Source organism: Cuculus canorus, chromosome 5, assembly GCF_017976375.1.
Source record: "Cuculus canorus isolate bCucCan1 chromosome 5, bCucCan1.pri, whole genome shotgun sequence".
Taxonomy (NCBI): Eukaryota; Metazoa; Chordata; class Aves; order Cuculiformes; family Cuculidae; genus Cuculus; species Cuculus canorus.
In genome coordinates this window covers 44,630,695-44,645,600 of record NC_071405.1, presented here as the reverse complement: position 1 = coordinate 44,645,600, position 14,906 = coordinate 44,630,695, and the positions used below count along the sequence as shown (strand labels likewise).

The window sequence follows — 14,906 nt, the reverse complement described above, 5'->3', positions numbered from 1 at the left end:
AGACCTACCTAGGAGCAACTTTGCATGGCACAGACATGACTTAGGTCACTGAAATAGTCAATTACTTAGGTCATTCCTGCTGCACCATCCTCCTGCTTCTAGCAGTCTTAAGCACTTCTGAAGCCACCCCAGAGTCTGCCAGCCCTCTTCTATTTCTCATTGGCTCTTTTGTCTCCAGGCGTGCTCAAGGCAATTAAGACACATCCCCAGCCAGGACCCACACAGGCCTAGCGAGCCACCAGATGCAACTGCTCCCACCTGGAGTGAAGGGGCTGCACCCCTGGCATCCATGACATGACATGGACAGGCAGGGCACAAGCAGCCTCTGCACACTGCAGAGCCCTGGCGGTGAGCATCCCTGGGAGGAAGGGAGGTGCTGTCAGCTCCACAGAGCTGCACACACATAGGCGGGGAGGGGGGGGGGGAAGGAGGAAGGCCAGACCTAGCTCATAGATGCATGTACCTACACCTCTGTCACCTGTGCCCTCCGCACCTCAATCCTGGCCTGGGCACTGCCGGGAAGCTGGCCTCTCCTGGGGGTGCTGCTCCGATGAAGGCAGCTGGAGCCGCTTCAGCAGCAGGCACTTGCTTCAGCAAAGAGAGGGGGGGCGGGGGGCGGTGCTCCCCTGGGGAACATCACAGGGGTGGGGGTGCAAGGGGACCAGGGAAGCAGGTGCAGATGACTGCGAACTGGAGGTGCAAGAAAGAACAGAGAGAGAAAGGGGGCGGAGATGGCTGCAGCTTGGGGACATGGAGGGGGGGAAGGAGGACAAGGGGGCAAAGGAAAGGGGACTGTAGGTTGCGGAGGGCAAGAGGGGTAGGAGCGCAAAGGGGGTGCCGGAGGAGGAGGGCAGGGATGGAGGGCAGAGGGGGTGCCGGCGGAGGAGGGGCAGAGGCCGGGAGCGCAGCCCGCCCATCCGAAGAGGCAGCGGCCGTCCCGCGGGCAGGTGGGTCCGCGCCACCGCCCCCAGGGCGGGGCCCCTCCCACCGCCCCCCGGGGCCGCCCCGCTAACAGGTGGCGGCAGGCGCCCCCCCCGCGGCCCCGGCGGTCGCTCACCAGCTCGTCCGCCCCGCCGAGCGGGATGCGCGTCCTGGGAAGCGGGGCGCGGAAGTTCAGAGCGGAATAACGAGATTGTTTTCCTTCCAATGGAGGAAAACCGAAGGCGACGAGGCGCGCCGCCGCTCCCCGCCCGGGGCCTCAGCCGCGCGCCGGCCCGGCGGCGAGGTGCAGTTCCCACCGCGGTGGTGGAGGCGCCCCCGGCGTGACGCGCCCGCCCCGCATTGGCACCGGGCGCCAGAGCGCTGCCCGCCGCGCCCCGACAATGTGCGTGCGGGGGTGCGCTCTCGGGAACGCGCCCTGACGGCCCCGCCCCCGGCCCCGATTGGCCGCCGCCCCGCCCCGCCCCGCCCGCCGGGGGCGCCGCGGCCGCTGCCGGGCAGGGCCGGGCCCGGGGCGGGGCGTCTCGGCGGGCAGCACCCGAGCCCCCGAGCCCCAGAGCAGCTGCGACCTGCAGGCTCTCCGCTTCCCGCCCCGCCGTGCCCCCCCCCCCCCCCCCCAGCGGAGCACGGAGGCCGCTGCGCTCGGAGCCACCGCCCACTCTGTCCCCTCTGCCCGCAGGGGCGCTCGGAGCCGCCGCCTCCCTCTGCCCGCCCCTCATGCCGGTGGGGGCGCTCGGAACCACCGACCGCTCTGCCCGCCCCTCATGTCCGTGGGGGCGCTCGGAACCACCGACCGCTCTGCCCGCCCCTCCTGTCCGTGGGGGCGCTCGGAACCACCGACCGCTCTGCCCGCCCCTCCTGTCCGTGGGGGCGCTTGGAGCCGCCGCCCTCTCTGCCCGACCCCCCTGGCCGCGGGGCGCTTGGAGCCGGGACGCGGGAGGGCGCGGCCCCGCAGGTATAGCGGCGGGGGCGCCCTGGGCTGCCCCGGCAGGCGGAGAGCGGAGACCGCGGTCCCCAGCGGATAACCCGCTGGCAGAACTTAGTTCGCATGGTGATTTGTTTGGCTCCTGGAAATTCCTTGAAAAAATAGGTGACTCCAGATTATTCAGGAGCGATTTAGACAGGCAACAAAAGTAAAGACACTTGAACTGGCTCTGTATAAGACAGCTGGGGTCCAGTTAGGCTTAGCAGCAGAGATGCACAGGGCATGAAGAGAATCGCTCTGGTCATAGACAAAGGTGCGAGCACGGTGAGAGACTCGTCTATTTGGGCCCTTCACAAGGAGCCCCACTAAACCCGGGTTAGTAACCTGGATGGACTCAAGCTTTGTACCATGAATTCAGGTCTGTTAAGGTAGCCGTTGCCATCCTGTCACAGTATGCCTATTTTATGAGACATTTTCTACTGTTAGGCACTGTGATTCCCCTGTTACCTTGGAAGTTGATAGTGGATTGCTTAGTCACCTTGTTACTCTGGAGCATGCAGAAGTGATCAAGCCCTGGTGCAAAATATGATGCCAAATAAAGTATGCATTCCTGTTACTGGAAAAGCACTGTTTGCGCTGACGTACATTCCAAGCACACTGCCACAATTTATTGTTTATATTAGAGATATTAGAGAAGTATCTAATAATCTGAAAATGGATCTAGAAGCCATTGTTTGATATATAAAGAAAGCCCTGCAGAGCTTGTAGCAAAAGTAGATTAAGTGAGTTCTAAGTATACCTGTTGAGATAGTAGTGCAGGTTTTTTCAGGTGCCACAGACGTGTTGCACCAGCACAGACAAACCTGCCAGAGCCCTCGCTAAAAGCCAGCATGCAAACATACAAGTCCAAACAAAAAGGCTGAAGCTTTAACCTATCTCATGTAGGTTTTAACAAACCATGTCCCCCTTCCGTTTGCGGGGGGGGGGTGGGGGGGTGTCAGATGGTAACACCTTGAAACTCTTTGCTTGCTTCTAACAAGCCTTCTTGATTCTGAATGACTTCTCAGTTCTCCACAGAAACAAGGACCACAGCTCGCAGAAAGACAGCATCTCTCCTGAGCAAGCCAACAGCAGGAGCAGCAGCAGCACACACAAAGGTAATGGGTTTCTTCGCAGGCAGATACACGTACTCAGCGCACCGCCTCTCTGCACTACCTGTCTCATCTTGTTTTAGCTGTTTCTGTCAAGCAGGAAAGGGTATTAGAACATGCAGAAGTCTTGCTTTTTTAAGAAACCTGAAAGCGGGCTCGTATTTTTGAGTGCCTAGGTGGCCCAGAAGAACTAGGCAGGGAGGAAGAACAAAGTAGGTAGTGTAATAGACACAACTATGGGTGAATCTCAGTTTCAGGGTTTCCTTTGGGGATTTTCAGAAGGCTACTAGAACCAAGAAACATCAGAAAATGTGCCTAAAAGTGTCTCTTTCTTGCTCATTCTTCAGTGCCGGATCACATCAGGATATAAGGTGCCTGAGGACTACTTGTTGTTTGCAGACTGCTAGAAGACAGAGGCATAATCACCTATTGGTGAGTCATAACCACACAATTGCATAGGGGTGACGACACAAACTTGTGAGGGCACAGAGAGCGATATAGCTTAAAAATGTCTACTCCCCCTTTCTATTTATGGATAAAAAATGCAAAATATTGGGACAAGATCCTCATGCAAAGCAGCATGGCTCCATTGCTTTTGGCAAAGCTGGGCAGATTTAGGTTATAGCCCATTCTGTTTGTAAAAAGTCATTCTGCCTGGACAGATTCTTCCTTCCTTCCTTTCTCTACACTTAAATTTAATTCTAGGAAAATGTCTGGCCTGTCTGAGGCCTCTGGAAGACAGAACCCTCTTTTTTAAAAATGGGACATGCACTGCCATAGCAACAGCCATGCAAATGCTGCTGCAAGAATGTGGTTCAATGTGCTAACTACTCTGCTAACTCATCTCAGGGTATCTCCAGCTGGACTGGCAACAAACTCTTCCAGCTACACACCAGGCATCACTGCAGCCCCTGTGTTCTACAGCAAACATGAAGGTGGGCAAAGAGAAATGTGCAGGTCTCCAGAAATCCTGCAATGCTACTTGCTTGAGAGGAGAGGAAGGCTAGTCAACTACTGGGCCCAGTGGCATGAGGAGCAATAAAAAGGAATGGAGAGAGTCTCCTAAGATCCTTACTGCCGCAGTAATACTGCCAAAACAAAATCTGCAGTGGAGTTGAAAAGATATTCTGTCATTCCCATACCTGATTGTCTTCATCAAACTGTATGTAGCTTGCAGGTGGCATGCGTATCCCATCATGAGTTTTTGTAATGGCACTCCAAATTCAGTCTGATAAGGTATGTCGCTGATTTTTTTAGGTGCTGTGAACGAAAAAAAGAACTCCTGGATATTGTCCCCTCTGCAAGGGGAGTCATAGACGGGGTTAGCTTTTCTCTGTGTGACATACAAGCTAATGCCAAGAGCTTGGTTAGCAATTGAATTTGTTCGTTAGCTATAGATCAAGGCTGTCCCTGACATTTTTGAACCATTAATCTTCTTTAGAGTTATATCTACTAGAAACACACAGGCAATGGCCAAGTTGAACTATTCTTTCTTTCCTCCTAAGAAAAACCAGAACCCATGAAAACTTATTCTTGTGATCATCAAAATCATCAGCAAAGTAAATAACAGTAATCATTTAGCTTCACAAGGCTGTGTACTTGAATACGCCCTGATAAACATCATATATATTTTTATATAATGAAGGATATATGAATTCTCAGCAGACAGAGTAGATCAGGGTAGATTGGTGATATCAGTTGCTTTTGTTGTTATAAGTCCCTCATTACTTTGCCATATCTACAAGTTCACCTGGCTTTTAATTATGTAGACTACTTCTTGGTCTTTCCATGGCTTTTGAGCTCTCTCTGCACTCAGCTAGTCCATTTTCCTGAATGCATACTATATCTATGTAACTGAAATTTCCTTGAACTGTTCAGAATCAGGAATCACTGTACTCTCCTTGACATTGTCTCTGTGAGCACACTGAGAAAGGCAGAGATCCCTGTGAATTTTACTTCCTCACAGCACCACATTCTTCATTATTTTTTCATTTATTCCTCCTGTGGGTAGACCAGACTCAAGAACCCTTTAAGTACATTTTCCATACTGGGATGTTTTTCTTGCTTATCTCTCCTTACCTTAGAGGATGAGCATGGTTGTGACAGAAAGCAAACCAATACCCAACTGACTTCTAAAATTTTGAGTTTTCTAGGGAATGCAAATTGTTTCCTTGTAATACCTGACAATGCAACACAAGTAACTTGTCATGGCAACCAGCTTATGAAACAGAAGTAAAATTATCATCATAAGGTGCCTTGTTGCTATAGCAAGGGAAGAAGCTGAGGCCTTATCATTTTTGTTCGCTGGTTGGCCATGCATCATCTAGGTCGCAGAACTTGTCAGTAGAAGTTTATTTTAGATTCAGTGCAAGTCAGCTGTCTCATAGGCCGGTCTGACGCTTGGATCAAAACTGAAGCGCAGTCAGAAGAAAATAAGGAAGTGATCAGAAGGATTGAAACAAGGCTGGATTCTCAGAAACACAAGGTCAATTCCATTTTTGCAGCAACCTGACGTGACTCTGCAGATGCCAGTAAAGGATGGATGAACCAGTTTCTTCTGAAATTAATTTGGCTTCCTTTCTCTGACAATCTCCATTCTTAGACACTCCCTGCCTTTTGGGTTTTTTGGGGTTTTTTTTTGGTGTTTTTTTTTTTTTAAATGGAATAAATCTCTGGGGATGTCACAGTTTAGCCTTGGCCTGGCTAAATTTCAGCAGCTAAGACTGTGCAGTTGGACTCCCAAATATCTTTCCTTCCCCACCCCCAGGGAAGGGGGAGAGGGAAATGAGAGGAAAAAGACTAGTGGGTTAGGAACTAAAACTACAGCTTTGATGAAATTATGGTAATAATAATGATGAAAATAATTACAAAGTAATAATATACATGAGATCACACCACCACCACTTGGTGACCAGACATCACCACAAATACTGTAGAGTAGACACAAGGGAGGGGCAAGCTAGGGGGGAGCTGAGCTCTGGAACTGGATTAAGGAACACATGAATTGGGGCTTAGGAGCAATCAGACAGACGAGGTCCTTACTGGATGTCAGCCATCGAAGAAGAGAGTGAGACCCTTGTGATCTCTCAATTTCATACCAAGTAGGACAGATATGGGATAGAATACTGTGTTGGTCAGTTTAGGGTCAACTGCACCTCCTTCCAGGTACGAGCCTTTTCTGCCAGCTCAAGGATGGCCTCGATTGCTCTAGGAATAAGCATTGGCCTTTTTGGATACCAGTGCCCTGCGTTATCACTTTTAGAGAAGAACACTTTCTCAAAAACATGCAGTTAACTTTCAGAGAATGAAGTTACTTACAGCAACTGAGTTAGTCACAGAAATGGACTCTAATTTAGCTCAAACAACAATAGTGGGTCTCAGAGTATTTGGAGTTACTTAAGGCAGAGCATGCAATAGGCTCACAGAGACTGTCTTCAAATCCATTGTCTTCACAGGGATACTTCTGGGAAGGCAGATTCACTGTTATGCAGCTTCTGTTAGCGAGAATTTACAAATGGCAAGGGGAATTGGCTAAAGGCTGAGAGGGAAAACCCTCATAATTATTGCTGTGGGAGGAAATCAAAACTGAGCTTTGTTAGCTCAAAGGAGGACAATTTTGAAAACTGTCCTATATGTAAGTCATTGCAAAAGCCAGTGGAACTACCCTGTGCTTAAGATAGGCTCATTTGTAAATCTGGAGTGAGTCTAGGGTATACACAAAATGATTGTTTTACTCCTGAGCTGGAAAGAGTACTGTGAAGACTGACTTCTTCACTTGCATTTGTTTTGCCTCAAACATTGTCTGCATTCCGGGCTGTGTGCATGTGAGGGGCTTTTCTCTGTCTCCTGAGGAAGGTGTAGAAGCAGGCACCACTCTTCCCTTCCCACCCCTCACCTGCTAACAGGGTATGGACTTGCCCTATAAATAGTGCCTGCCAAGTGCCTGCACACACTCACCACCCCATGGAATCAGCCTGAAGAAGTGCTGCTGTTCAGCTTGCCTGAAGAACTACCAGACCATGTGTTCCTGAAGAAGCTACACTCAACTGTTGTGCTCCACTGGAGTGGTGATAACTTTTCTTTTTCCCCTACTTCTTTTTCTCACTTTCTCTGACTTATCTTACTCTACCTTCTTTTTTCTTGGTATATCGGATCAAATCTGAATTGTGTTGCAGTTTGTTTAGCGACCTTGGCTGTGTATCAAGGTATCAGATTGGGATCTATTTTTGCAACTTTGAGAAGTTGTGACTCCATTGCACTCGTTTTATGATCTTGGCTGTGACCAAAACAAATACTGCATTTGAACTTACCCTGGAAGATTTGTTGGTCTCCAATTTGCTGGGCAGATATTAAAAGAACCCTTTTCACCCTTGCTGTTCTGCGCAAGTCAGGGTGGGCCCTAACACTACTGGTGCAAGGAGCAGGCATAACAGATGCCTTCTGCAGGATGGTCTTGAAAAGTGGAAGAAAAATTCTGAGTTTCTTAATTCCCTAAGCTATTGATACAAGCCACAAGTAACACAGCTCCAACTGTGGGGTGGAATGAAGTGTGTGCTCTCCCTTTCCATGTTAAAAACTGTCTCCAGTTAAAGTATAGACTGTTGGTAGAGTGGTATCAGGATTGAGAAACAGCGGCCGGCCTTCTGAGCTGCCTGGGGCCTTAACTGTATTTACAGGTAAAGTTACTGTGACTCATTGACAATGCTGTTGTAGCTTCTTGGTGAGGCTGTAGAGAAAATACTGCTAGATCACAAGCCCTAACAATAGCAGGACTTGGAAAGCAGCCTTTGGTAGAAGCTCTTAATGTATCAGATAGATCTATCTGGAGATGGAAGGCTACAGTTTACTCCCAGCAATGAATTGCTATACTGTGAGCGACTGACTATGAAAAGACTACAGGGAAAATCTGAGTTTTCTGCAGCACAAAGAAACCATGAGATAAATGAAAGTCATTGATTAAAAAGAAACTGTAGTAAAACTATTCAACACAATTCAATACAGTCTCCTAGAGACTAGAAAAAGTCTGTGAGTTAGTCCTTCCTGATCATACCAACAGAGACATTGCCACAAGACACATCACAGCTGTAAAAATCTGCAAGCATGTACCTTTAGCCCAAGGGCCTGGGACTCTCAGAGATACCTAAGATTTGGAAGCAGAAATCCAACTGAGAAACCACACAGAGGAAAAAAAGAAGACTGGTCAGTCCTGTTTTCACAGTGTTTTTTAAGATGGACGCTGAACTGAACTAGAGAGATCTCCTGCAATAATCACTTAACAAAAAAAAACCCTCTGAATTAATCAATCCACAAAATCTTCATCTATATCATCCCCCAAAACATCACATTGCTTCAGATGACCCAAGCAGTGAGTGATCTCCACCAGTGAGTGGGACCACTTCATTTTTGATCCTTAAAATAATGGCATTAAGATTGGATTAAATTCTACTAAACAGAGTGCTTAGGCCTCTAAACCAAACCGTTTGAAACATTGCAGAAGATATAGGTGGGCAGAGCAAAAGCATCAGTTAGGAGGGTTAGAGGGTTATCTGATCCAGGACAGGATCTTTCTCATCATGGATTTCCTTTTAGAAATAGGCAAGGAAAGCAAGCAGCACCTTGCCAGGTGCCTGACCCAAGCTCCACCAAACTTAGAGGAAGGAAGATTCCTGTTAATGAATTCTGCTGCCAACGGATTTGGTCAGTTATGAACTAAAACCAGAAGCTTGTACAGATGATATGCTCAGGAATCACAGAAGGGAAAGGCTTTGTAATCAGAGCTTGGAAGTGAAAGGAGGTCTGTGTTCCACAGTTTAAAAATACAGATCACTGCTCATTCCTTTTTTCTATTAAAAAGAAAACAACCCAAACGCAGGCAAAAAAAAAAAAAAAAAAAAAAAGGATGTAATTCAAAGACTGGCCATTTCCACTGAGTCTGTCTCCTTATAGAGGCACCATAGGAATGAACAACAATCATATATCCCTGCACATGATATGCAGTAGTAGTAACATGAAACCTTCACATGAGTGGATGGTGGGATGTTTGCACTTCAGATTCTGCTGGTCGGAGGGAGAGATGAGATCTAGGTTAGACCTCTGAGACTGTATTCACAAGCAGTGTTGCTTTCTACTACTGCCTGCTAGTTTTGGTCTGATCTGAAGCATACTATCCTCTACAGAAATCGTCTTGTTTGTTTCTGGGTGTGTTTGCTTAAGTCCCCAACAAATGTTCTTTTTGACTTGTGCTTTTTCCTGGGAGTTATAGCTGATCATGTGGTGGGTCTAGAGCCTGAGCTACTTAGAAATGACACTGATTCCTTCATGAAATGTGCCCACCTGACCAAGAGTGACCAGGGTTGGTGAGGTCCCATGTCTCCTGCTCTCTGCTGAACTTGTCAGTGTAGATCAGCAAGGGTCACATAGGGTGGGAGGTCTGGTAATGCAGAAATATGCAAGTTGAGAGCCGCACTGACTTTCCTGGCAGTGGTTTGCTGGCAAATGTACAGGAGCTTTTGTTAACTGTCAGCTTGAATTGAACATCAGTCATTCCCTTGGAGCCTGATCCTTAGATCACTGCACTCTGAGGAAGGTTTTTGCCTTTGTCTTCATACAGCAGTGACTCAGGTCTTTCGAAGCTGAAAGCCTTATTTTTTTGTTAACAAAGCTTCACAATATTTAGGCCCTGTTTGATTTTCATATTCAGATTCTACAGAAAAGTTTGAACATTTTACAGCTTGCATACTACCAGTTTCTTTATTGGACAGTTTGGATCACTTACCATGCTCTGGGTCATCTGTCAGTTTTGCTGGCAGAAGCCAGATTTCCAGGAGTGGAAATCAGAGGAGTTGCTAAGGGATGTCTTGCAGTCTCTGTCATTTCTGCATTCACTGATGTGCAACAGATTTATCTGTATAGTTTAAAACCTCTCTGTACCACATGAGTTTGTACTGAAATCTCAGATCATCAAAAATGTTCTGGAGGAGACAATTAGGTTATTCTGATTCTTTTTGAAAGAATCGTCTTATTTCTTCATCAGCTAATGCTTATTTTCTTTCCCTCAGCACTGAGGAACAATTGCTAAATAAATCTATTTCTCACTAAAAGTTCAAAGCAGTCCTGTGCAGCATGATTCAGAAATGTGCATGTGATAGAACTGGACAGAATTAAAGACACTTGTGTTCACCCAGTTAAACTACTTGTTTCTTTTCCTTTGATTCCTTTTTAATGTAGTAGCTACACATTATCCTTGCCATGCGGCCCTACTCCTCAAACTCAAGCCACTGAGCCTTTTCTTCTCTTCTGTCAAGCCCTTCATAAAATTTTGAGTTTCCTCTGTAAGTAGCTGCCGTACACCTTGGTTCACATCTTTGTGAGCAAGTAAAGTTGATGCAAAGCAGTGTTCACATAAAATGCAGCTACCCTGCAGACTGAACAGGAGGATGGAATCAAGCCTTCCCACCACCTCTCTGCTTCTTGATGTCTCCAGTGCTCTACTGTATGCAGCTTTAGTGAATCTTGCTTATCTAGTCCCTTTCCATTATGGACAGCTGTTTTCCTCTGTGTCAGCCTCTTTTTGATGCTCTTGTGGAACATTTCCAGCTCTTCCTTCATCGCTTTCAGTGAGCACCTAAAATACACACTGCTATCTGTAGTAATGAAGTCCATTGGTGACCTCAGCCTTCATGTTATTTATAGCAAAGGTAGACTTTCCTGCAGTGCAGCCACATGCCGTCAGAGCTAGACATCCTGAATTATACAGCTCCCTGTGAGCTTATGATGATAGTGGTATGCCCACATCAAGTAAGATTCATGACAGATATGGGAAGATCTCCCTAACATTTAGGCTATGCTTTTGTGTCATTATACTGTCTAGGCTCTCCCGAGAGACCCTTAGTAATGGTGAGGGCATGGTCCTCCAATGCAAATGCATTCAAGAGCACCACTGCAGGGAAGAAACTATATCTTCAATCAGAGAGGTGGCATAGTTTATCCCTCCAGGTTACTTCTACACCTATTTCACACAAAATCTCTTTTTTTCTGGCAGTTCCCCCTTCCTCATTAAAGAAATTTCCTGCACTGAAAGTGTAAAGTGGACCACCAGCATCATTTTTTGTCTGCAGTTCCAATTATCCCCTTTCTTCTGCTGCTTCTCTACCAGGGGAGGTGAAATGCAGAAGAGGGCCTGCAGTCACTTGCATCTTGCAGGACTGGTACAGGGTCATTGCATGTTTCCAGGTAACTTTTCAGGCAGGTGCTCATGAGTTCAGCAGTGATTTAAGTGTCTCTCTGTGTGTTCAAATGAGTCAGATGCTGTCTGATGGCTTCCAGAATGCTAGCACTAAACATTTCTGAAGTCTGACATCCTGCAAGATTCCTGAGCTGAGATGCCCAAATCAACACATTGTAAATTTCTTCTCTGGCCTCAGACTCTTAACTTTGTCTTTTCTACCCCCAGTAAGCAGGCTTCAGCTGGGGAAACACTAGTCAGAAAAGTTACATGAGTCCAGGTGATTGATGGAATTTTAGCCACTGGCTATGAAAATATGAGTAAGTTAATGTTAATCTGCAGATGGATTTAACACTGAGTGATTTCCCAGCCTCATTAGCAATACACTTTGATAAGGGTAGAAGCTGTTAGCTATAGTTTCCCTTTAGTAAACTGTTTAATCATCAGAGTTTACTGGCAGTGGGATTTGGGAGACTTATATGATCACAAAGTGAATTAAGAGTAATACATTACTCTCCTTTTTGCTTCTCTGGAATAGCAGACAAGGGAGAGAATGGTTTCAGAACTGCTTTGTTCCCTCATTTAAGCAGCACTGGTGTGCTCCAGCGAGGACTAAACTGGAAGTTGCTGCCTCTTTAGTCAAGGTCTTCCTTATTTTCAGGATCAGACTTAGGAGTATACCAGCTTCCCTGCAGTGATCAGCACATGCTGAAGAACTTACAGCATGTTCAACACAGTCTCACTGGCTTACCAAGGTCTGATCTGAGCGTTACCTCAGAGACTTCTTCAGTGGCCTTTGGACTACTCTGTGGAGGCAAAAATACAATGGTGATGAGTGAGAGGACTCTACCACCACATTTCACTCTGAAGAGATGGCAAAATAGATTCTGCAGCCCAGCTCTTTGCAATTCAGAGCACTAAAATAAACATGAATCCTACTTAATAAGTAATTCAAAAGAATTTCTGGTTTGTCAGTCATCTGTATCCCAACCTTTCTGAGGATCTTGGGCAATGAGATGAGAACATTACAGCTTCTGTGTCATCTCTACCTGCTCATGGATCAGCCAGCCTGCTCTGGTGTTAATTTCCAGCACTTCTGTAAAATGTTTTCTGCCACTGAGCAGTTCTCATGTAGAGATCTCAGACATGAAGTAATCCTCCTAGATTTGCTAGACAAAATGCTGACTATCATTAAACCTGTTTTACAGTGGGTAATTCAGTCTGCCTGAGATCACAAAGCATTATTTAGGACCAAATTGCCTGGGCTGACACATTTCTGCAGCAGGGATGACCGCCTAGGAGGAATATTAACCTCCTTCATTAGAGGATAAGAGTTCCCAGGTAAAGGGGAAGGCTGGCCATACAAACTCTGATTATGTACATGCTTTGCATATGACTGCAAAGCAAATAAACCTCGCTGGCCACATGGCTTGAATCCAGGTGTCGCTGAGATGAAGATGCAAGCATAGGGTAAAATGCCATGCTTGGCCCTTTGTGTTGAGCTATCCACCAGGTGGGAATGTAAAACTCTGCCTGATTGCTTATTCACGACTCACCTCTTTTAGCATTTGTTATTGCCTAGCATGTTAGCATGCTGCCTGCTGGATAATAAATGACTTCATTTGCTGTGGCAGTGAGGACACTGTTAAAAATTAACCCTGGCAAATGTTCCTGCATATTTTTTTCTGTCAGAGCCAGACATGGGGGAAGATGAGAGGAGTGCTGTTGAAATCTGATTTGCAGAACAGGCAAGTGGTGAGTTTTTATTAATGGGGATGGCTCAGGCTTCAGTTTAATCACTGCAGTTGTTGGAACTGATGATCAAAATTCAGAGGGCTTAAGGCACTTGGTGAAGTTAAAAGCAGTGCAGGTACAGAAGACATATTGCAGAGAACGTCAAAGACTGGGATAAATGGGGATTACTATGCTGACATGCAATTTATTACCTGTTTGCAGAAATAAATGAATTTATCACATGGATGTTATTACCACATATTTTAGTTCATGTACTGCACCCTTTTCTCACAGTATCACACTTATAACCATACATTATCTATAGCAGCATGCAGAGTATATTTACAGAAATGAAGGGTTTGCATTAAAAATCTGAGGAGATAGTTTAGCTGACAGATCCCTTGGTTTTGGCTTCTCTTTCCTCCAGCATCCACACAGTATCCACCAAATCATCTCAAGTCAAACCCTTACAGGCAGCTTTTGAAGCTAAGGAAAGGAGCCAGGCAGACGTAAAGAGCAGAGACCTCTTTGTCTGCGTATGTTTCACACCATCTGTAGGTCATAGTCCAGGGAAGGGGAGCTTAGCTTCAGGCTCAACATAAAATACCTTCTTACTCCTATTGCCTCTCTCCAAGAAAGATATTTGATCTGAAGCCTGCTGGAGCTTGTATTAGTGACCCCGTTGTTGACACAATAGTTGCATCTTGCTGTGAGACATCAACCAGCTGGCTTTGGTGCAGCAGTGCGCACAAGCCCCATACTGAGCCCACGGTTCCTTAGGTCTGTCCCAGACCCTTGTGCAGCTCAATCTGTAGGCAGGTTGATACACATCTAGATGGTAACATAAACTGTAATGCTAGGTGCAGTGACTGTGCAAGCAGATCTACCCTCGTAGCTGTTGATTTCACAAGCTGTACTGCAACCTGATGGCACCCATCAAAGGGCCAAGCTGAGGTCTGCATGTTTGTACAGAGTCACCTGCCTATGTCCATGTGGCAGATGTATTTTTAAATGTCAGGCTTAAGCAAATATTATGCTGCAGCAGGGAAGATGATACAAAGTTCCTGCATAAACAGCATTACAAATTGGCTGGATGAAAGGTACTTAGATATTGCTATACTCAAGTTGGAGACATTTCCTGCTCTAAGATCTTTCCTTATCTGTGGTATTTTAGGGACCATAGTTGAAATATTCCTCAGATTAGTTCCTGCGTTTTATTTATTTTCTCTCCTCTATCTCTCCATACAGACAGAGCTTTGCCATTAGTGCTAGTCCCCAGCTATCCTGATCAACTATCCAAGTCCCCAAGTGCCATTTCCCTCCTGCTCCCTGGTCCTGCTCATTGCAGTGACAGGGAGTACACCTCCAGAACAAGCAGCCCTGGATCCCATATATCTGCAACTTGGCTGTGCACCATGCCAAGCAGCAGGAAGGTTTCCAGACTTATCAGCAGGGTATGGTGGTCCCAGGGACCTCTGTTTCTCAGCAGATAAAATGTTTGCTTAACGTCCTTGTTAAAAAATGGGCATATCAGAAAGTTGTGCTTGCAAATACGAGGATACTCCCTGAACATATTTCCTAGACAGCTGCTATATGAATGATGAGGAAACAATTCAAGCAGACGATCACAAAAAATAGGTGTGTGGTATGGTACAGGATCTGCCCTTGCTGGAATGTTGACTTTGTGACAAACAAGGTTTTTAACTCTCCGTTTTAGGATGCTGTACTCTTTGCATGCAGCGGGCAGGAGTTTCACTGAACTCTCACTGCAGCTAAACATGCTTCTGTAACAAGGATTTTATTTTAATGATCACTGACCAGGAGTTATTACAACAGTTGTCAGTCAACACATTTTATAAATATGGTCTTTGTGGAGGTAGTAGTTTTGGAAAGGCCAATACCTTAAAGTTAGTTTGACACCTCTGTAGTCTCG

The 14,906-nt window shown here is 46.4% G+C and overlaps 2 protein-coding genes across 3 annotated transcripts in view; one reads left to right on the top strand and one right to left on the bottom strand.

Moving 5' to 3' along the window:
• Positions 1-1,369, bottom strand: part of HRAS (HRas proto-oncogene, GTPase) — a 42,414-nt gene extending 41,045 nt beyond the window's left edge. The window contains exon 1 of the mRNA XM_054068258.1: positions 1,058-1,369. The gene's annotated coding sequence lies outside the window, so the exon portion shown is untranslated. The remainder of the gene's footprint in view (positions 1-1,057) is intronic.
• LRRC56 (leucine rich repeat containing 56) overlaps positions 215-14,906 on the top strand; it is a 75,161-nt gene continuing 60,469 nt past the window's right edge. For both annotated transcript variants that reach the window (XM_054068256.1, XM_009571943.2), the window contains exons 1-3: positions 215-348; positions 2,932-3,021; positions 3,363-3,447. The gene's annotated coding sequence lies outside the window, so the exon portion shown is untranslated. The remainder of the gene's footprint in view (positions 349-2,931; positions 3,022-3,362; positions 3,448-14,906) is intronic.